This window comes from Mauremys reevesii, linkage group 19, assembly GCF_016161935.1.
Source record: "Mauremys reevesii isolate NIE-2019 linkage group 19, ASM1616193v1, whole genome shotgun sequence".
NCBI lineage: Eukaryota > Metazoa > Chordata > Testudines > Geoemydidae > Mauremys > Mauremys reevesii.
Genome location: NC_052641.1, coordinates 7,477,806 through 7,500,424, shown reverse-complemented (window position 1 = coordinate 7,500,424; position 22,619 = coordinate 7,477,806).

Genomic DNA, 22,619 nt, shown 5'->3' with positions numbered 1-22,619 from the left:
AATAACACCCAGTAAAGGGCCATACTGACTGCTGTTCTAGCGGTGTAAATTAAGGGTCATTCTGTTGACTGCAGAGGAGTTACTCCTGATTTACACCCACGTAACTCAGTCTGGCTGTAGGACTGTAGGAACGGTGCAGATCCCCAGTGTTCTGCATGCAGCTACCAAACTCACAGAATCTTGTTAGAGAGTTTTTGGGCTGTGATTTCCCAGTGCCCCTGCTAACGTGATTAGTCTGCTGATGACTGGACACCCTCTAAAGAGAGTACTTAGCACAGGCGGAGGGTGTGACTTTTCAGTGTCACATTGTCCTGCTTCTAACTTGAGTGGCGCACACCCCATTTGGCAGCAGAGCCAGGGCCTGGCAAGCCCCTTAGCTGGTGTAAATCAGCATAGCTCCACTGACTTCAATGGGACTATTCCAATTTCCATGGGTTGAAGAGTTTAGTTTCCTTAGAGCTTGGGAGTGAGAAAAAAAATACATTGTGCTTGCAAAGGTGGCCTAACTTTTGGAAACAGACACATGGAGCAGAGGCAGAACCTTCATTTCATTGAGTTTTCAAATAATGCAAATCAGAACAAAGACCATTGCACTTTGAACAGTGGTAAATGCCTCTGCAACGTTGCCAGGCAATAGTGAGTCAGGTCCCTTCATTTTAATTAATATAAATACTGTTAAATGCAAAGTATAAATGAATTCACGCCCCCACCTGTCATGCTGATTTACCACATGCTGTTTGATACCAGCCAACTAGAGCAGTTAGCATAGAAATCCAGTGTTTCCGCTGATCCAATTGTCTGTCCTATTTGTGCGATGCCTTAAAACCACAAAAATATTTGTACTCACAAGGCGGGAACTCCCAAGCAACCCCCTGGTTTAGATCACGTGCACACCCATGGTGGGGACAGCATGAATTTGGCAGCTTGGCACCATCATTCCTCAGAGTTGTTAGCAGCTTTATAATAATTATCCAAGCATTATTTATCCAATTATAACATCATTAAAAGTGTTATGGCACCTTTCCTCTTGCAAGGCACATTAAAGACATGACAATTGCCCTGTGTGGTAGATGTGTAAATACGCTAGAGATAGAATAAACCCACGGTTGAAGTTTGTAGGATAAATGTGTTTCAGTTACAGAACTGAAGTCGTTAGCAAATACAATAATTAGTAAGTTAAGCCAGCAGGTAACAGATGACAAGGTACAGCAGTCAAAGAGCAGCAATGTGAGTTTCTTAAGCTGCATTGTCAGACAAAGCACTGAGCTGGGTTACAGCCAGGGCCAGAGAACCTGATGGAGGCGGGGGAGATCCTAGCCAAGGAGAGAAATAACCCCTTCCACGGATGGAGAGGAGAGACAAAGTGGTCTGGTCCAGGGGAGAGACACCCCCAGAGGGAGAGTCATAGCTCCATACCTCAGTGCCAGATAGAAGGAGAAGGGAAACCTGTGCTGGTAATTCAGGGTGACCGGATGTCCCGATTTTATCAGGACAGTCCCAATTTTTGGGTCTTTTTCTTACATAGGCTCCTATTACCCTCCACCCCCTCCCGATTTTTCACATTTGCTGTCTGGTCACCCTATGGTAATTACAACTTCTGTCATTAACGTGAAATAGAAAAGGAGCTGACGGCAGTGTCACGAGGAGGCATTTGGATCTGGGTAAGCTGGGTGCCTGCTGTCCTGGCAATGTACGTTTACCAAATATACAAAATTAGGGCGTTGACCCAGAACTTCATCGCCAGATCTCTGTACCGCTCCCCTTGTAGATTTCTGTACCACCTCACCATGCAGAGAGGCCTCAAAGGCTCCCAGCTGAGGCCACGCAGGAGTGTGCAGTGTACTTCAGCGAACCTTTTGGAGCTCACTCATGCTTTCAGCTTTCTCCCACGTAAAGGGCCCTGGCTTGAGAGCCTAGAAACTTGCCAAGCAAATTCTACGCAATATGGTTCACCTGATTTTGGAACTTTAAAAAGCCCCAGTAGCTGGGACACTAAGGTTGACAAGTTTTGTCGTGCAGAAGGGACCTTGGCTTTCCTTTTAAAATAAGGAACCCTCATCTCATTGAATCTACTGCCTGCCACACTGGTACAATTGCACTGAGGGTGGTGCAAACCTTCCCCCTCACACACTCGTCTCTAAAGAGTTGGTAATGCCTAAATCTAATGCTGATCACATGGTACTAACCAGACTTGCTGCACAGCCATGCTAATTACCATCGTTTGAACACAGCTGTTGCAAACAGAGTCCAACACTTTGTCTACACTGGGAATTTGCCCCAATTCAAGCAATCGGTGCCCTGACACCAACGGAGACACTATCTATACCCAAGTATACACAAGGGAAGCTGTGGTTTGCACTGGGGTGGCATTCGCTGGTTTGAAACAGATGCAAATGGCAGCTTACCTTGTCCACTCTGGTGCAGCTGTGTCAGCAAGTGGCCACCAACAACTGGAATTGGACAAATACGCCATGTAGACAGGACCCAGCCTTACTCTCCCTGACCAGGGATGGAGATTTTTGTCTGAGACTAGTGATGTTCCACTGTGGAATCTATCATAGGGTGTTATCAAGATACACTTTTTTTCCCAGGCCTTCCCACCGGGTTTCCTTGTTGGCTGATAAAGCAGCAGGCGGACAGGTCTCTCTATAGCACAGCTGGATTAGCAGCCTTTCCAGAAAAAAGCTCTGTCTTCACCTTGGACATGGAAACAGACCAAGAATGCTGTTAGCAACAGCTGTATTAGAACATGTTAAAATTAGGAGGTGGAAAATGGGGGAGAGGGGGAGATAAAAGGGAGGATCCACTCTTGGGAACCTCATGCCACCTCCCCAATCCATAACTCCTGCTTTGTCCTTCTGGAGGTCTCGTTATCCCTGATGGCTAGTGCGGTCTCCCTATTGATAACGGTCTAGTTCTTCATACTTCTGTAGCACCTTTCATCCAAGGATGTCACTGTTCTTCTGTGCTGAAGCCCAGGGAGTTTAAGAGGTTTGCCCAAGGCATCAGAAAGTCAGTGGCAAAGACAGGAATTGAGCCCAGGAATCCCTTGTTTATTATACTAGCCAATAGGCATATGTTACACACCATCTTAATATGCATTACATATTATTACAAATATTAGCACAACGCTTTATATTTGAATGATATTTTGCTTGCACTGGTTCACTCATGTGAAGTATCCCATAACAATTTGCAAACCTGAAGTCAGCATTGGCCCCAGCAAACACTAAATTTGTTCTATGACCCAGTACTGGTGCCTTCACGGGTAGCTGAATACAGGATCCGAAACAGAGATAAGACAAGTGAAAAACAAAACAAGAAGTTAAATCCCAGGCAGACTGCAAAGAGCTACAAAAGGATCTCTCAAAACTGGGTGACTGGGCAACAAAATGGCAGATGAAAGTCAATGTTGATAAATGCAAAGTAATGCACATTGGAAAACATCATCCCAACTGTACATATAAAATGATGGGGTCTAAATTAGCTGTTACCACTCAAGAAAGAGATTGTGGAGTCCTTGTGGATAGTTCTCTGAAAACATCCACTCAGTGTGCAGCGACAGTCAAAAAAGCAAACAGAATGTTGGGAATCATTAAGAAAGGGACAGATAATAAGACAGAAAATATCATATTGCCTCTATATAAATCCATGGTACGCCCAAATCTTGAATACTGCATGCAGACGTGGTCACCCCATCTCAAAAAAGATATACTGGAATTGGAAAAGGTTCAGAAAAGGGCAACAAAAATGATTAGGGGTGTGGAATGGCTTCCGTATGAGGAGAGATTAATAAGACTGGGACTTTTCAGCTTGGAAAAGAGATGACTAAGGGAGATATTATAAAGGTCTATAAAATCATGACTGGTGTGGAGAAAGAGGAAATAACACTTCCTTATTTACTTACTCATAACACAAGAACTAGGGGTCACCAAATGAAATTAATAGGCAGCAGGTTTAAAACAAACAAAAGGAAGTATTTTTTTTACACAATGCACAGCCAATCTGTGGAACTCCTTGCCAGAGGATGTTGTGAAGGCCAAGACTATAATGGGGTTCAAAAAAGAACTAGGTAAGTTCATGGAGGATAGATCCACCCAATGGCTATTAGGCAGGATTGGCAGGGATGGTGTCCCTAGGCTCTGTTTGCCAGAAGCTGGGAATGGGCGACAGGGGATGGATCATTTGATGATCACCTGTTCTGTTCATTCCCTTTGGGCACCTGGCATTGGCCACTGTCAGAAGACAGGATAGTGGGCTAGATGGACCTTTGCTCTGACCCAATATGGCCGTTCTTATGATATATTTTATTATTATTAAATTAAGGAATGGTTGTGAACGGGTGGATTGGATTTTAGTGACGTACAGAGAGCTTTGTAACTTGTAAAACCACACTATAAATATAGCTAGCTTAAATGCATATTTTGGAAGCACACTTTCTGTGTAAGGTGAACATCCTGCAAGATGAAAATTGGTCCCTGGAAGGAGGGTGTGCTTGTGTATGTGTGTCTCCTTTTAGTATTGTATAGTTTTGTTTATAGAAAATAAATTTGGCTAAGTGAGGTTGATTGATCTCTTGAACATTTTTCATAATGAACCACAAGTAATTGGCTATACAGAATAATCAAATTTATATTGTGATTCCATGTAGAGGCCAACTGGGTGAGGCTCCATTGTGCAAGGTACTCTAGAAACACTACAGCCATAATACTTCCTCTTTGGCTGTTGCTTTGCGTAATGCAACTAGCTTCTAGATTCTGCAGCCAATGACATGAAGTGGGGATAGGATGTCCACCCGGAGGAAGGTTCTCTTTCCTATATGCTTTTGTGCTGGGATCACAAGTCCATCAGTCCTGCACCTTGCATTGCTTGTCACCTTCAGAGACATTTTTCTCTCCTGGTGAGAAACTGCATTATGATTTACATGGAAGACAAGGGTTTGACGTGTTTTGCTCCTTTGCAGAAATGGGGTTTTTTCACTGGGTTTGCTGACTGTGAGAAACTCTCTTTTGGTTTACAGTCTTAGGTCCAGATCGTCACCCCCACTTTAGCTGTGCTGGGCCATTCCAGCAGCACCAAGGAAAACAAAAGTCGGCAGACCCAGCTACCTGCGGATTTCCCCTTACACCTGTCAGTTTAGGCAAGAGCACCCTTAGACTCCAGTGATCTCCTGGCTACAGGAATGATCCCTTGGAGACCATTATAGCTGGTAGATCATAGAGCAGTCCTGAGGTTGCTCTAAGTTATGCCAGGGGATGAACTGGCACCCAGCAGCCCTGGGGTTCAAAGTATGTCTACAGTGCAATCGCAGGGTAGGATTCCATCTCATGTATCTAGCTGGCTTGAGCACTGGAGCAATGAAGGAGCAGCAGTGGGCACTTCAGGATGGACTACCCCAATGAGTAATTAGGGTTCCAGGTGGCTGTGCACAGCATACACTGAAGTGGGCACTGCCACAGCTTCACTTCTCTGGTACCCAAGCTAGTTAGATTAAATCTAGCTTGGATGCCTCTCCGTGAGCTGCAATCATACCCCATCATTGCAGGGGAGACACACCTTTAGAAGCACCTTTGCTGCCTCCAAACTGTGTCGAGCAGAGTTCTGGCACTGCTGAAGATCTGGCTCCTAGAATTTACAGCACCTCTGACTGGTCCCCCTGGAAGTGCTAGCATGGGCCCTGAATCCTGCCAATTCACTTTAAGAGCCGGAATTTTCTCAGGGATTTTGAGAAGGACTCATTAAACTTCTCACTCGTGAAGTTGTAGATCAAGGGATTGAGACAGCAGTTCACCATGGTGAAAAGCCAAGAGACATAATACGCAATTTCCACCTGGTGCAGGCGCTCACAGGACAGGTTATAATACTTTACAATCACTCCTATGGTCCTGCTCACATGCAGTGGCACAAAGCAGATGACAAAGATAGCCAGGGACACCATTATCATCTGTAAGGACTTGGTTTTCATCACCCTGCCCCGGAGGCTCGTACTGTTCATTTTAGCAATGGTAGCTCCCAGCAAGGCATAGCAAGTCAAGCAGATGCCAAAGGGGAGGAGGAAGTTGACCGTCACCAGGAAGATATTGTAGTACAAGTAAAGAGAGGAGAACTCCGATTGATGGATACTCATGCATTTCACAGAGCCATTGACTGATGACGTCTTGAGGACGATGAACAAGGGCAGCCCTTGGATGCTTAGGAGAAACCATACGAACAAGCTGAGCTTCTTCAGGAAGGACTTCTTCTTCCAAAGGCTCCTGGAGCTGTAGTGAACGACAGCAAGGTACCTGTGAATGCTGATGAGCGTCAGGAAGTAGATGCTGCCATACAAGTGGGTGCTGAGGATGAAGATTTTGAGCTGGCAGAGGAACTGACCAAATAGCCAGCTGTTGTCCAGGCTGAAATAGGCAACAATCAGCGGCACAACGGGAATAAGAAGGGCATCCGTTAAGACTAGGTTGAATTGGAGGATCACGCTAGAATTCCACTGCTTGATATGGAACCAGAATATCCACAGACTGATGCTGTTCAGAACGAGGCAGGCCAAGAAGAGAATGCTCAGCAGGATGGGGATGACACGGGGCAGCACCTGTGGCTTGCACTCTGTGCTGGCGTTCGTGACAGGATGAAAGCTGGTGGCTCTAAAGACTTGGGAAGAAGCCTCCATACTTTGGCTGACCTGCAGCAGAAGGGGCAAGAAAGAGAAAGTATTGACACTTTTAGGGTCCATCTTCTCTCTTTTGATGAGATAACGATGAGCCGAATTTTAGAACAATGCCAGGAAGGACGTCAGAAGCAGGTCTGCGGCACAGTTACTGGGTCCTGCAAATCCACTGCAATATGATGTCCCTTTGGCTAACGGCATCTGCCGAGCATATTAAACTAAGTATTTAGCCAACCAAAGAATGAGATACAGTAGATAGGGCTGAATTTGGCCTGCCCTTTCATAAGCAAATGCAAACCCCTGGGAAACAGTAGCTTTGAGCCTGCTTATACCAGGGTTGAATTTTCCCAGTGTATTATGGGGAAAGCGAAAAGGTTACATTTAGAGCACCAAGCAAATTATTATGGGTGGGTCCTAAGTACTGAAGTCCTGTCTGCTCCCCATGGACCTGTAAATAGCTGTGATGTTTTTCTTAGTAATAGGGGCTTACCCTAGTGTCTTTGGCCAAAAGTTTCCCCTCTTCCCACTCTTGTGCAAGGTGTTTTACATGGTTGATTGTTGCCCTTTGCCCCAGAGATGGCTGCATTTCAGTTGTGTAGCATACTTTCTGAAGCACTTCTGGATTCTTCAGTAACGTAAGGTATTACTGACTACCCCAGGGGAAACGTTAGAACAAATGAGCCCCGACACTGTATTTTTAACACTTGGTTCCAAAAGCCATTGCATTAATTTAAGGCCACTTGTAAAATGCTGGAATCATCCACTTTAGAAAGACTTCACGCCAGTTCAATGAAATATTCAACTGCATTCCCCTCTCAGTGCATTGTCTTATGGGCGTTGTAATTCAGGCGGATCTGACTCAAAAGAAAATATTTTTCAGTTCAATTTTCCTGAGGGCAAATTGGAATTTTTTTCCCCCCACAGAAAGTTTTGATTTTGCAGAAATTGCGTTTGCTGTCAGAAAATCATCCCGGCAGGAAATTCCCAACCCGCTGGGAGGCAGCATAAGCCTCCCAGGTCAGGTACTGAGACTCAGGAGAGCACTGGTGCTCTCTGAAGTAGCTCATGCTCAGCAATGTCACTGCTGCAGTCCTGGGTTGTTTTGTTGCGGGAGGGCAGAGGGGATGGGAGTGATGATGGAATGCTCCGCCAGCCCCCCAAAGTCTTTCCTGGTGTTCCCACCCCCCAAGTCCTGTAACGCAGCCACCTTTCTTCCTGCCAACAAGGACCAGATGGGATTCCCCCTTTGCACCCCCAAATGCTGCTCTTTTAATTAGAATCTTCAGGGCAGGACACAGAGCTACGACGAGGCAGGCACACGTCACGGGGCTTGGTTAATTTTAATCGACCGTCACCTGGGCCCACACAAGTGAAGCCCTCAGCCCCATTGACAGGACGTTTACAGCTCAATTTTCAAAGATGGGAGCCTAATGCTGGGGATGTACATCATGGGCAGTGCACGCAGACTGACCTTTGGGGAAACTAGCCACGCAACCTCACTCCTTCCACCCAAGACCCTGCCCCTACCCCCGCTCTGCCAGAGCCTCGAGCATCCCCCTTCCCCCACAGCCGGAGGAGCCCCAGCTGAAGCACCCCGGGCTCCTGCCAGCTTGGGGGGGGGAGGGTGGAGCATGGGCGGGGCCAGGCCTTGGCCTCCCCCGGCCTATTATACCTGCCACCCATGATGCATGTCCATATTAAAGCGCCTAAGTAGCCATTTCAGGCTCTGAAATCTGCATTGAGGTGCAGGTATTTTGGTGTATAAATTTAAGCACCTTGCAGCATCAGTCACTGCTCAGCTATTGAAGCTTGAGTTGTCTCCTGAAAATGCCACAGTGTTTTGGACAAAATGCTCCGGCGTACAGTACACTACTTCTCTTTTTTCGTCAGTCATCTTAAACCCTACACAGGCCCGGAAAGGAAGCTCATGTCAGACTGCCTATCAGGCACCACCCGCGAGCTAGTGCACCTGGTTCTTCCCGCCCTGTGTCCGTAACGTGGGTTATAGACATTCATAGGACTCTTCTCTGGAGACCACATTCACAGTAGTGAGCTCTGTATTGTTAGCTAGCCGGCTGGGTGTGGCTGGAGCAGCGCGTGGGAGGAAGTGAGTGTGAGAATGTTCATCGGCCCCCTGCACTCACAGAGGTATTCTTAGAACATACACAGTTTCATTTTCTCATGGTTTAGGACGTAGGTAGAAACCTGCAATTAAATTGTATCTTTCTGTTCACTTCAGGGCCACTCCGTGTCTTTATATTGTGGCTCTCCACAGAACTGGCTAAGGGATTTGTGAGGGGGTTTAGAGGGGAGTGTTAACGGTTTGGTAGTAGAGTGGACCAAGAATCAGGATACCTGGATTCAAGTCCTCGGTTTTCCACCAGCCCTGAGACACCTTGGGTGACTTTAACCACTCTGTGCCTCGGTTTCCCCTTCTGTCAAATGGGGGAATCTTAATTATTACCCAGTCCAGGGGCTTGTTGAAGCTTAATTATTGTTTGCAAAGCCCTGAAGAGGCTCAGGTGGGAAGAGTTACTGCTATACAATTGCAGATTGCTATCAGGGAAGGTGATGCAGATTCTGCTTCTTGCTACGTTGTGCTACAAAGCAATTCCTTCCAGATGAGCATCATAAACCCTTAGCTGCCTCCCAACAAGATCCTCCAAACCAAGCCGCCTACAGGGCTTTCCAAAGCAAGCCCAAGACAACAAATGTTAGGGGCCGCCTACTCCAGGGGGCAGTGACACTGTACTCAAAGCTACGGACACATTCGGCGCGGACTCTTTCTGCTCTCTCCGGAGCAGGAGCTTTGTTGGCTCAAAGAATGACCACAGATTTCAGACGGGCAGCTGCCCACGGTACGAAGATAAAAGGCCCGGGGCTTCATTTGCCTCTCATGGGGGTACATCAGGAACAGCAGGGGTATAAAACCAGTGTGAGATCAGGGTTGGGCTCTGTAGCTCAGGAACTAGGCACAGTTCAGAGCCCCCTCCTTAGACCCAATCCTGCTCTCAAGGGAGGTTTTGCCCGAGGAAAGAGTGCAGGATCAAACTCCGCATGAAGGAGGCACCAGAGTCGGAGCAAGGACTTACACCAATATGCAAGAGGAGAAGATCTGAGGTACAGTAGAAAGAAAAGTGCCGGGAATTGCCTAGTAAATTGAGAGCAGCTTTAACCAACAAAACACACCAGAAAAAGCCAATTGAGTGTTATTTAACGTGAAATGGAATTATACAAGCCATAAACCATTAGCTTTGTAATTACTTAAGGGCCAGATTCTATTGTCAGTCACAGCAATGTAAATAGAATTACTCTGGATTTATACCAGAGGAGCCGAGAGTAGAATCTGACCCTGGATCTCTGAACAAAGCAATCATTTTGGTTTACTATTTGGCATTCAAATTCCCCCCTCTTTGGCATTCATGCAGCCTTATTGACTTCAGGGGGTGTTGCCTGGGTCTAATCAAATGGTGAATTTGTCTTTTGGCTATGATCTCCATGCACATTCATTGTTAAAAACAGACTATTAATAAGCCATTATGAAGAAGCTGTCTGGGAGAAACTTACCACCCTTCTCAGAGAGAGGAGCTGTACTTCACCAGGTGAGCTGCAGCGTTCCCAGCCGGAAGCCACATGGATGCAAATTCATTCAAGCTTGCAGATAGAGGCACAGCTGATGGGACGGAAGAGGCTTAGGTGACTCTCAGGAGGAAGAGACAGTTCAGCAATGACACTGCAGCAGCCTGGGGCGTTTCAGTCAGCAAAAGAAGTGGGTGATGCAGTGTTCCAGGAAACAGTTTGAATACTTGGTTTGCAAAAGCACCTTTGGGCTTGTGAGCTCCTGGCCATCTCCCTCTGCGGTGTCTACAGGGCTTGCAGAGAAAGCAGAGCCTCAAGGCAGCCAACTCCTTCCTCCGAGCAATTCAAGCACGTGGAATTGTACCACTTAGAAAAGGATCAGCCTGCAGGGGACGAGCGGGATCTGAGCTCCAAAATAGACTTGGAAATGGTCCCCCCCCCAATAATATACACAAATCCAGGAGGAGGCAAGGAGCCAACCTGAAAGGTGTAGGGAGTACAGACCCATCCTGGGCTTGGCAGGCAGAGGGTTCTCTCTGTCTTGCAGAGTGGTGGATAAGGCCACACCTGGTGTGCTGATTGCCAGGTGAGGGTGGCCTGGGCAGCTGCGATGAATTAGACAATCTCAGTTGTGTCCGTGAAGCACCACCGCATTACACCCATTTGTTACTAGTAATTAAAGTAGCTGGGCAGTGGAGGGCTGATTCAAAGACCATCTCTCTGAAAAGCCCTCACACCAGTCCCATGAATAGAGAGATCAGCTCAGGTTGGATCCGCCAGGAATTTACCTACCCAGTGAGGACACTGATGACACTGCTTCTGCTGATATCCCTGTGGCTGACCCAGGAGTAAGGCTCCAGACTGGTATAATCCTCGGGACAAAACATGGGTCCTAAACAGGGCCGGCTCCAGGTTTTCTGCTGCCCCAGGTGGTGAAAAAAAAAAAAAGTGGATCGGCAGCACTTTGGCCGCAGCTCAATTGCACTGCTCCATTCTTCAGCCGGCGGAACTTCGGCGGCAGCTCAAAGAGGAAGAGAGGGACTGAGGGACCCGCCGCCGAATTCCTGCCAAAGACCTGGACGGGCCGCCCCGATAGCGGACCGAGTGCACCCCTTTGTATTGGCGGCCCCAAGCACCTGCTTCCTTAGCTGGTGCCTGGATCCGGCCCTGGTCCTAAAGGTAAAGATGTCACACTTACTAATGCCATGGAGAGCAGTTTCAAACCCTTTTTATTCCTTGACATCCAGATCAACTCACGAAGGACCATCCAGTGACATTTTCTGGGGACTCGGGATTTCATTTTTGTTCACTTTGTCTACTGTACGCCTCAAACATCACATGATTTGGGGGAATGTCCACAAAGTCTGAGGAAATAGTGACTTCCTCCCTGAGATCCAGGCCTGTGCCAAGTTTGTCATGTTTAAGCTGAGCCATTATTCAGCTGGTTGTGTGCAAAAAAAGGCCTGCAAAATGGGACTCCGGCAGAAAAAGTGTACTGTTGAAACCCCTCCCTCCTTCCCTTTTTATGCCACTTGAAAATGGGTGAATGGATTTTGCTCAGGCTTTCAAAGAAAACTCACCTGAATACTGAGGCCAATACTTTTTTATATAATTCATGATTAATCTGTGGAACTCGCTGCTACAAGATATAATTGAGGGCAAGAGTTTAGTATGAATCACAAAACATCCACCGTTAGGATTAAAAATGCATAACTTTCATGCTTCAGGGCATAAGCCAATCACTGACTGTCTGGGGTTAGGTACACACTTCCCTTATCGGCAGGATATTCCAAAATTGTCCACTCCTTGGTTTCTTGTGCATTCCCCTGAAGCATCTAGTACTGGCCAGTGTTGGAGACAATACACTGGACTAGATGGCTGCTGATCTGATCTGGCGTGGCAGCCCCAGTGTTCCTCTAAGAAGTTTCAGCCCAAAGGGGAAGTTTCTGTGAAAAGTTAGAGGGGGTTGGAGCGTAGCAATCATATCAACCTTAACCCTAGAGCATGCAACCGTATTGCTTTTCTTAGCTTTGGGGAGACTTCAAAGAGTTGCTTCTTTTATAAAGAGCTTTGAGCTCTACTGATGAAAAGTTCGCTAGTAAGACCTAGGCATTATTAATTATTATTAATTATGTCCCTACAGGAGTATTCGGGGCAGTGTTTAAGATCACAAATCCACGGCTGCAACCAACCACATTACTCCAGGCAGAGGCCCTGGAGGTTTTTCGCCTTTCTCTGCAGCATGGGGCACGGGTCACTTGCTGGAGGATTCTCTGCAGCTTGAGGTCTTCAAACCACAATTTGCGGACTTCAATAACTCAGACATAGGTTAGGGGTTTGTTATTGAAGTGGATGGGTGAGATTCTGTGGCCTGCATTGTGCAGGAGGTCAGACTAGATGATCATAATGGTCCCTTCTGACCTTAAAGTCTATGAGTCTATGAGTCCTGGAGTTGGCTGGTACATCAGGAGATGTCCAGCGGTTCTCAAAGGCTGTGGAGTTCTTTGTTGGTGAGGTTGAACTTACAATTACATATTTCAGCCCTTTGATTCATTTTCAAAACTGAAAAATAATGGGAGCCATAATGCACTTGCTGAGGCTGGTTTTGTGCCAGAGATTTGTCTGTGTGCCCTGGTTCCAGTTCTCAGATTCTTGTCCGAGGCCCCGTGCAAAGTGCAGCACAAAGTGAAGCAGAAGTGGCCCTCATAATAAGGATCTGACTTTTGTCATGCAAGTGGGGGGTGGTTTTTTTTTAGTGCCATAATTTCTTTTTATTATTTTAAAACCTTATTTTTTTGTTTTTTATAGAACATATAAATACGTAATGAAACAAACCAGAAATACAGGCACAAGATGGAAACACCATATAAATAACGACATTCAGGGTTCACTATTTGTAAAACCCGGGGGGAAAAATAAACCAAAACAAGTAAACCAACAAACAACCCCCTCCCGCCCCCCCCACCCCCGAACCTGTAGAGGTCACGCAGGCCTTCAATTGTTCAAGTGACTAAATAGATAAATAAGTGAGAACATAACCTCTGAGAGAGGCTACGATTACATCATGGAATTTGTGACTTCCAGAGACCTCTGTGACATTTTCTGCCTGGGGCTGGAGCTGTCAGCAGGCAGCCCTGCCTCTCCCCCGCAGCTGGCGGCACCCTGGCGGGTGGCGAGGGGCCCCCCCCAGAAGCAGCCCAGCCCCAGTGGCCCATGGGGGACCCCAGAGCTCCCAGCCACTGTGGGTGCTGGACCCTCCTCCCTCCCCATTTTGTCAGGGATACTTTTAGTAAAAACCACAGACAGGTCACGGGTTTCTGTGAATTTTTTTTTTTATTGCTGTGACCTGTCCGTGACTTTTACTAAAATATATGTGACAAAATCTGACCCTCACCTCCGAGGACTGGGGACTAATATACTAAACTGCAAAAGCACACAAGAGTTTCAGGTGTCACCAGACATTCTCATATTTTTCCCAAGCGTTTCTATTAGGCAGACACATTTTTTCCATTGATGCAGCAGTAGAGAGCTCACTAAGCCAGTCTGTATATGAGGGAGGAATTGCAGATTTCCATTTTCTCAAAATAACTCATTTGGCCACTAAAATTAGTTACTGCAATTACCTGGTCATACCAACATCCGGCACCCCTAAAATATACACCCTTGGAGAAGGAAAGCAATACTTAAAGGTTTGGCGAGAGCACTGAATATGGTGTTCCAGAAGACATGCATTTTTTGACAGATATAGAGGATGTGTGGTAGGTTGTCATGGGGCTGTTTGCATCTCCAGCATTCACTGTGTGTTGTCAGTCTAGCCTTAAACAAACATTCTGGAGTCCAGCAATACCCGTTTAATATCTTGTTCCGGAAGAATCGCACGGATAAAGAACTTGAGGTAGTTTTCATATTAAGCCAGATATCCTCCCAGGTTTCTGTTGCAACTCCAAGGTCAAGTTCATTTCCCCATTTCATTTTGAGACCGAGTTTGAGTGTGTAATGCAATCAGTCACCTATAAACAATTCCTGCAAAGTGACTTCGGCTTAACACGTTCTTCTAGTGCTGAGCGAGTTGAAACAGACCCATTGTCCCGTATCTTTGCATGAAGCCTTGAAGAAGGAACTGTGAGCCGGCAGTAGCTGACATTTGTTGCACGTCGTCGAAGGAGGCCAGTCTATCATCTTGTATTATATCTTTATTTTTTGTTAAGCCAACTTGACTAGAAAAAGGATTAAGTGTGGATTTGGCCTTGATCCTGAGGCCTGGCTTTGCCCACAGTGGTATGAGGAGAGAATTAGTAAGACTGGATGCTGTAAACATCTTAACATATTGCAGGATGCCCCCTGTGGATGCAAAGATACTTGTGGTTTCTTTGACTATAAAGAGAACAAGTGAAACTAACCATGACTGTTGCATCTTCAAATTCTGCTGCTGGGTCTCACAGCAACAGATTAAAACAAGCTCTCCAGGTTTGAATTGTGGTATTGCCTTAGAAGGACATCAGATGGCCATACTGCAGGGTGACTTTTGCACTCGGCACTCTGTAAGCGTGCGGAGTCACCCCTGCGGCGCCTCCTGCTGGTCTCTCAGGGAATTAGCTCGATTTCTAGCCCGGAGCGCCCTCTGCAGGCCGGTGATCCGCCTTACCGCTTGCTGTTGGCCCCCCGTGTGCCTCCCTGGACCCGGTGCCCCTTTTACCTGGAGTGCTGCCCCTGGCAGTAACCCCTTTCTCTCGGGTCTCCCCTCCCTGGGAAACCCCCACCCACTAGCCCCACCTCGCCTCAGTATAAGGCTACTGCCAGTCATTGTCTAGCCCCGCGCCCTGGGGCAGGCTGCAGTATCAGCCACTCATCACTGGCAAGGTTGGGTTTGGACCTGCTGCCTTGGCCTACCCCTGGGCTGCCCCCTGCAACCCCCAGTGCCTGTTGGCCTTGTGCTAGGCCGCAGCCTGGGGCTTTCCAGGCTGGAGCTCCCCAGCTCCTCTGCCTTTCCCCAGCCCTGCTCCACTCAGGTACCCTGTCTCTAGCCCCCTGCAGCCAGGCCCTTCTCCCTCTACAGGCAGAGGGAGACTGTTTGGGCTCCTGGCTCACAGCCTCTTTATACAGGCCAGCTGGGGCCTGATTGGGGCATGGCCCAGCTGCGGCTCTTTCCCCAGTCAGCCCAGCTTTTAGAGCTGCAGCTCTCTCCAGGGCCACTTTTTAAACCCCTCAGGGCAGGCGCGGGTAACCACCCCCCTACACACTCAGAGTGTATTGAGCTTGGGGCTTTTAGCAAAGGACATTTGCTTCTTTTAAAACATGCTTTAGACAATAACAAGTTCATTCTTGGTGCATTTCAGTCCTATTGCTTTAATAGGCCCATGCATTTATTTAAGGCCTATTCTGATCCCATCAGCCACATTGAATGGCGCCTCACTGAACAAGTAGTCTCACTGCGTCTCCTAAGTGGCTCATTGCTGCCCCTCAGTGCGGGGGTGGATTCTGCCCACTGAACTCGAAGACTGCTGAGAGGTGTGCAAGGAATGAGCAAAGAGGAAGACAGTCTGAATGTTTTACATGTAAATCAGTTTATTTGAAGATCTACAGAAAAAGTAAACACAGAATATAAACCAATCGTATGGTCAACATAACCAGGTATTCACATCCATTCATGTTTCCTTAACAAAGCAGATGTCAGGACAGTACGACTGCATCACCCTTAATAGCTTCCAGGACTACTGGCTTCAGCTGAGGGCAGGTTCTTGGCTTTTATAACCAGGGTCAATCCCATCATGCATTGCACAAACAATTAAGTAAAACCACTTTTTATATACAATTGCTCTTAATCAAATTCATGTTAAGACTAGAAAGACAAGGGAGGGGCCAGCAGACCATGCACAGCAAGGAAAAACAATCCAATTGTATGTTTCTCCCACAGACCTGGAGCTGATTGGCTATTTGAAAAAACAGGGGTTCCCTAATATTTCCGCTACTAAAACACACTGTGTTTGGTTTGCTGTTATTCAGCGGTTCTGTTATTTATTATTCATGACACACTGGGAATTTCTGAAAATGTCCACAAATTTGAAGAGTGCCTGTAGCAGGGTGGCCACCCCGCTCCTGCCCGGAGTGATAAATAGCCCTGGAGAGGGCAAGAAAGGCTGATTGGGGGGAAGCAGCCACAGGTGGGGCCACGCCCAATCAGGCCACGGCTGGCCCTATAAGAGTGCTGAGGGCCAGAGGCAGGGGAGACACTCTCTCTAGCTTCATTGAGAGAGAAGGACCTGGCTGCCTGGGGAGCTGAGGAGGGTAGCTAGGGTGGAGCAGTGCTGGGGAAGGGCAGAGGGAGCTGGGGAGCGCCAACCTAGCAAAGCCCCAGGTTGCAGGCCGAGTTAAGGGCCCACCAAAGGGTACTAGGGCAGCCCAGAGATAGGCAGAGGCAGCTGGTCCAAACCCCCTTGCCAATGATGAGTGGCCATTACAGACTGCAGCCTGCCCCAGGGAACAGGGGCTAGATGGTGACTGACAGTAGCCACTGAGGCAAGGTGGGGATAGAGGGTTCCCCTGAGTGGGGAGACCCAGATTGTGGGTTACTGCTGGGGGCAGAACCCTGATGTAGAGGGGCACCGGGGTCCAGGGAGGGACATGGGGGCCAGTGGCAGGAGAGACACCGGCCTGCAGGATCAAGACCAACTCCACACTTAAGACAACTTGACTAGAAAAAGGATTAACAAAAATTAAAGATATAATACAGATGATAGACTGGCCTCCTTCGATGACGTGCAACAAATGTCAGCTACTGCCGGCTCACAGTTCCTTCTTCAAGGCTTCATGCAAAGATACGGGACAATTGGTCTGTTTCAACTCTCTCGCCACTAGAAGCTTGTTCTTGCCTCTTCAGCTGTGCCTGACTCAGCAATCTCGGAGCAACGAAAGCTTGGTTGGTCTCAGGAAGAGACATGTCAGGCAGAGATGCAGACTGTGGTGCCTGGAGGATGCTTTCACACTGGCTACTGCAAGATGACAGGTTGGTGGCCTTCACAGTGCAGACTTCACAAGGATTGTGTGTCTCAGGATTAGTGAGCATCCCATGCCAAGCTTCAGAAAGGACCCACGAGGCATCCTCATGCCTTCCTGATGATTCGCCCCGGTTTCCTCCAATCCCGGTACCGCTCTCGCCGCGCCGAGTGCAGCAAACGCCTGGAGGAGCCAGAGTGGTTTGATCTTGTGAAGCTACAAAAAGCATAAAATGAGCCATTGTTACTGATACGCTTCAGTCCCTTGCAGTTAGTGAGCTGACAACCCTAGGCACAGGAATGGGCACTCTAGCCTCAAGGACAGGAGCATCCAAGACTCCTAGGTAAGGGCCAATGCTTGATCGGTTTGGATGAGGACCTACACTTTCCCTGAAGTTCAAGGTGTTGTTAGATGTTCGGCTGCGTGTGAGTGTGATTTCCCTGCGTGCTGCTGTAATGCCGACAGACCCTGGTCGTTAGCAGGCGGGATCGAACTGGGGATCTCTGGAGCTTAGTGCATAAGCCTCTACTGCATGAGCTAAAAGCCACCTTGCTCTTAGCTAAGGCTGTAGAGTAGACTCATTTAACTCTCTCTCTAAGTGGTCTCGGTGCCACTAGATAGGACACACCACCACACTGAGGAGGTGTGTGGGTTACACTGCCCCAGCTTTGCATAGCCAGCCAGCATAGTAGACCTCGAGCGAACCACCACAGGATCCGTTAAGGTACAAAGGCACAAGGCCTGGTTTATTGTGGACAAAGCACCCGGCAGACTTTACAAGGATTCTAAGACAGGTATGCCCGTGACAATGGACGCAGCTCAGTGACTGGCGGGACTTTCCATTCCCCCCTCGGCTGGACCAAGACACTCTCTCAGAGATACCTCTTTATACCCTGATACAAACAAGTTACCTACTGCTCCTCTGACATAGTTAGGTACTGCCCCCCCGACATGGCGAGTTATCACCCATCACCTTGTACATGTTGGTTCGATTAAAACCTCTTTATTTATTACACTGTTATTCTGACCTTATCTGTTAGGAGGGGTCAGTGTGTTCCTGTTATCTGTGGGGAATGTTTTTGTACCATCCTTATTATTGAGATGTTCTGGTACCACTCTTCTGGAATGTGTTTGCATGAGTAATCTGTGCCTAGCACTTCTTAGGAATTTGTGTTTCTGCAATATCAGCCCTGTTCTTGCCAGATTCTGTGAACTTGCAAGCAAGCGGTGCCTGAGGTCTGTTTACAGCCTCAGCAAAGCTTGCCCAAAACCTTAGCTCAGGTCTCTAATACAAGGGCCTATATTTCAGGCTCTCTTCCTACTACACAAGGGTTTGAGATCACAGGCGTGGACGCCTGGCCCGTTTCCTCTTAGAGCTTCTGAAACCGGGATGATTCTGGGAACTCCATCAGTGCTGCAAGAGTTGCTAGTTATTGGAACAAGCCAGCTACTATATCAGGAGTGTCCAAATGTTGCAATACCAACGGCCGCAGGGGCAACTTGTCTTTCAATCTGAGGGTGGGATTTTCAAAACTGCCCATGGACGCTAGGAGCACAAATCCCATCGCGAGCCTCCGGTGCTTTTGAAAACCCCACCCTGCAGGTAGATATTCTTCTAAAACACCCCAATAAATGCACACAAACCTAATGTTTGCTTGTACTTTTGCCTTCCATGAGACGTTGCTAGAAACTGCTTGTTGGTTGCCTTCACCAGGCTTAAAAACTTGGATGTGGTGGGCTTTGCTCCCCCCTGACCTGGGCAATTCGGCTTTGCGAACGTGATGTCAGCTTCGAAATAGAACGTCACTGTGTTCGCCCCCCGTTTTCAGCTTGCTTTCCCGGAACCGCTCACACGAGTGAAGCTGGGCTCATAGGAACGTTCGGGGGAAGTGAGTTGCATAGTAGAGATTAGCTGAACCACAACATGAAATTCAGACTGGTGACATTCACCCCCATGCAGAGGACCGGCAGAAGGATTATTCACCATTTGGGTGCAGCTTTACTCTACAGGTATGTTTACATTGAAAAAAAGGAGGTATGCGCTTAACTTGAATTAAAACAGCCGTGAAGACACAGCAACTCAGCTTTTAACTTGGGTCAGGAGCTCCAGTACAGTCCTATAGGGCAGCGGCTCACCCAGCTTAAAAGCTGATTTGGAAATATGGTCACCCTAAGTGAAGAAAAGGGAAAACAGGACACCTCATGGGGCTAGCCCCAGCCCTCCCCTTCTCCCCGTGTGAGGCTGGCCTGAATGGGAGGAGAGTCGCTGCTCGCCCGAGCCCTACTTCCCCCTACGTGGGGCTGGCATTGCCACTCACCCCCCCACCCACATTCCTCCACACCCCACGTTAACAAAAGTGGGCATTGGTCCTGTTTGCTCCTGCCAACTGATCAAGAACCATTGGTCTAGAGCAGGGGTGGCCAACCTGAGCCTGAGAAGGAGCCAGAATTTACCAATGTGCATTGCCAAAGAACCACAGTAATACATCAGCAGCCCCCCCCTCCCATGCTCCCAGCGTCTCCCACCCACCGATCAGCGCCTCCCCCTCCCTCCCCGTCAGCTGTTCCGTGACATGCAGGAGGCTCTGGGGAGGGGAGAGGGAGGAGCGAGGGCATGGCAGGCTGAGGGGAGGGGGCAGGAAGGGGTGGAGTGGGGGCAGGGCCCATGGCAGAGCCAGGGGTTGAGCAGTGAGCATCCCCTGGCACATTGGAAAGTTGGTGCCTAGAGCTCCAGCCCCGGAGTCGGTGCCTGTACAAGGAGCCGCCTATTAACTTCTGAAGAGCTGCATGTGGCTCTGGAGTCACAGGTTGGCTACCCTGAGCTAGAGGCTTGGGCACCGACGTTGGAGTCAAGAGACCTGGGTTCTATTCTCAGTTTAACCACTGGCCTGTGCAATATTGGGCAAGCCCCTTTGCTTTTTGTTCCCACCTTTTGTCTGTTTTATCTAGAGACCATAAGCTCTTTGGGGACATGCCTGTCTCTTACTTATGTGTATGTGCAGCACCCACACCATGATGCCCTGATCTGGGCTGGAGCCTCTAGGGTATTAATAGAATATAAACAATACCCTCCCCCTCCTCCACCCCGTGGCTCTTGGGCTCCATGGCAAGCTGTGTCCCTTCTGCTTTGGCTCTGGGACCCAATGAGAATTGTGCCACTGGTACCTTTTGCTCCATGGCCAGGAGACTGCATTGCCAGCGGCTCTGAGACCTGGTATCGTTTGACTGATGGGAAACGGAACAGCTTTTTTCGAGCGGCATTTTAATGGATCCCCTTTCTCTTTTAATGGGAGATCTCTTTCTTTATCTTTTAGCAGTTTGTGTTGCACACATGCCTGATGAATTGATGCCAAATAATATGTTGTCATAGAACTATTAGGGACATGGTTATCACAAATGTGATGATGTTACGTTACTGGAATGCAAGGCTAATGATTGCACAGACACACACTTAATAGTAAGTATTAAGGTCATTTGGGGCTTTTCTTTTGCAGCCTCATCTCCCCACACAATATTTCATGTTGTGTAGAGGGAAAAAAGATTAGTATAATGGGCACAGCCCAAACAAAGCATGGGGGGAGAGAGCATTTGATATTTGACATAATCTCTAGTGATTTAATCTGAAATGCTCAGATTGCAAGTCGTCTATTGAGGTTTACGTTCCACTGATGAATATTGTACATGAAATATAGTTATCCACATTCTTTTCCTCCAATATACAGTGTTTGGGAGTCTAAGTCGCTCAGTTATAGTGTATAGCCACAGTAAAACAAATCACAAGCATAAATCCGTGACGATCAATCAAATCCACAATGTGTTCGTATTGTGCATTGTCAAAAGATTACCAGCCCTAACCCCACGATAGCGTATTCACACAGTGCAGAGGGAGCTATACATACACAATGTAACCATCTATAAGAGAGCAGCCTTCCCCATCTTTACATACATGAACCAAGTCCCCTCTTCTTTAATATTAAGCATCAACTCACCTAGAGGACCAAACTGGACCCGCTTGCTTCTTAGGTTTGGTTACCTGCTTCTGATACTCCATCCAGCCACTGACCAACTCATGGAGGATAACCACATAGAGAAGGAAAATCAGAATCCTTGGGTCCATTCGGGGCACTTCGGGATCTGCTTCATTGGGCACAGGAGACATTGGGTCCAAGAGAGCAAAGGAAGATCAGCTGGAGAGGTGCAGTTCCTACTGGGCCTCTCACTCGCTCTGTAGCAGAGGGAGGTGGAGGGTCGGGAAAGGCTGCTGCCGAAGGGAAGCCTGGCTGGCTGGAATTGTGCAGAGCAAATTAATGCCGTAAAATCTCCCCAGGGATAGAAGGCTGATGCCTGTTACAGAAAGCAGCATAAACACAGCTGCTGAGGTTATAGACGTCTCCCTTAATGCTGTTGATGATCAACTCTGCTACTTGATTCTTGTCTTCTCTCTCTCTCTCATGCTATTTCTGCAGCCATCAGCTTCCTACACTTTTATCGCACAAGCAATCCAGCTTCAGAACAATCCATTTTCATTGGCGAGAGTAGGAGAGAGTTGGCTTTTGTACCCCGTAGGCTTAGGAACTGTAGCATTGTATATGCCAAAAATCAACTGATCTGGATTCTCTTGCTGGTCTCCTCCCAGTATTTCTGTTAGGATTACGATCCACAGCTGACAAGTGTCAACTCAAATTCTTTCTATATGGATTTCTCAGCCAGAACATCTCTTCCCCCCTTTGCTTTTTTCTCTCTTCGTTGTTTTTTTTTTTTGCTCCCGGTATTATTATTTAAGCCTTCAATTGGTATTTAACTCTGTAACACATTTGAGATTTGTGCAGTGTAGGAGAAAGGGGTACATAATGTCATTAGGTCTCAATCTTTACTACATCAGCATTTCCCTCTCCACTTTCTGGACCCTCTCCTATTTAGCAAGATGGGAAAGGAAGGGTGGTCTTCACCTCAGCCCCTGTGCACAACCCCCTGGCTATACAAAATCAGCATTATATTTCACAGAACAGTAAAGGTTTCTCTGGATAGGCTGCCTTGTCTGGATACTTGAAGGATTAACGGACAGAGCCACATCTATTCAGCACTTAAAATCAAGAGGCAGGCATTTACAAAAGACTCTGCCTTGGGTTTTGAAAGAAGCCCTTCCTCAGGCAAAACTCCCATTTGCATCAGTGAGCAATTGCCAGAATCAGGCCTGCAGGATCACGCCTTTAACAATAGAAATCTCTAGAATCATAGAATATCAGGGTTGGAAGGGACCTCAGGAGGTATCTAGTCCAACCCCCTGCTCAAAGCAGGACCAATTCCCAACTAAATCATGCCAGCCAGGGCTCTGTCAAGCCTGACCTTAAAAACCTCTAAGGAAGGAGATTCCACCACCTCCCTA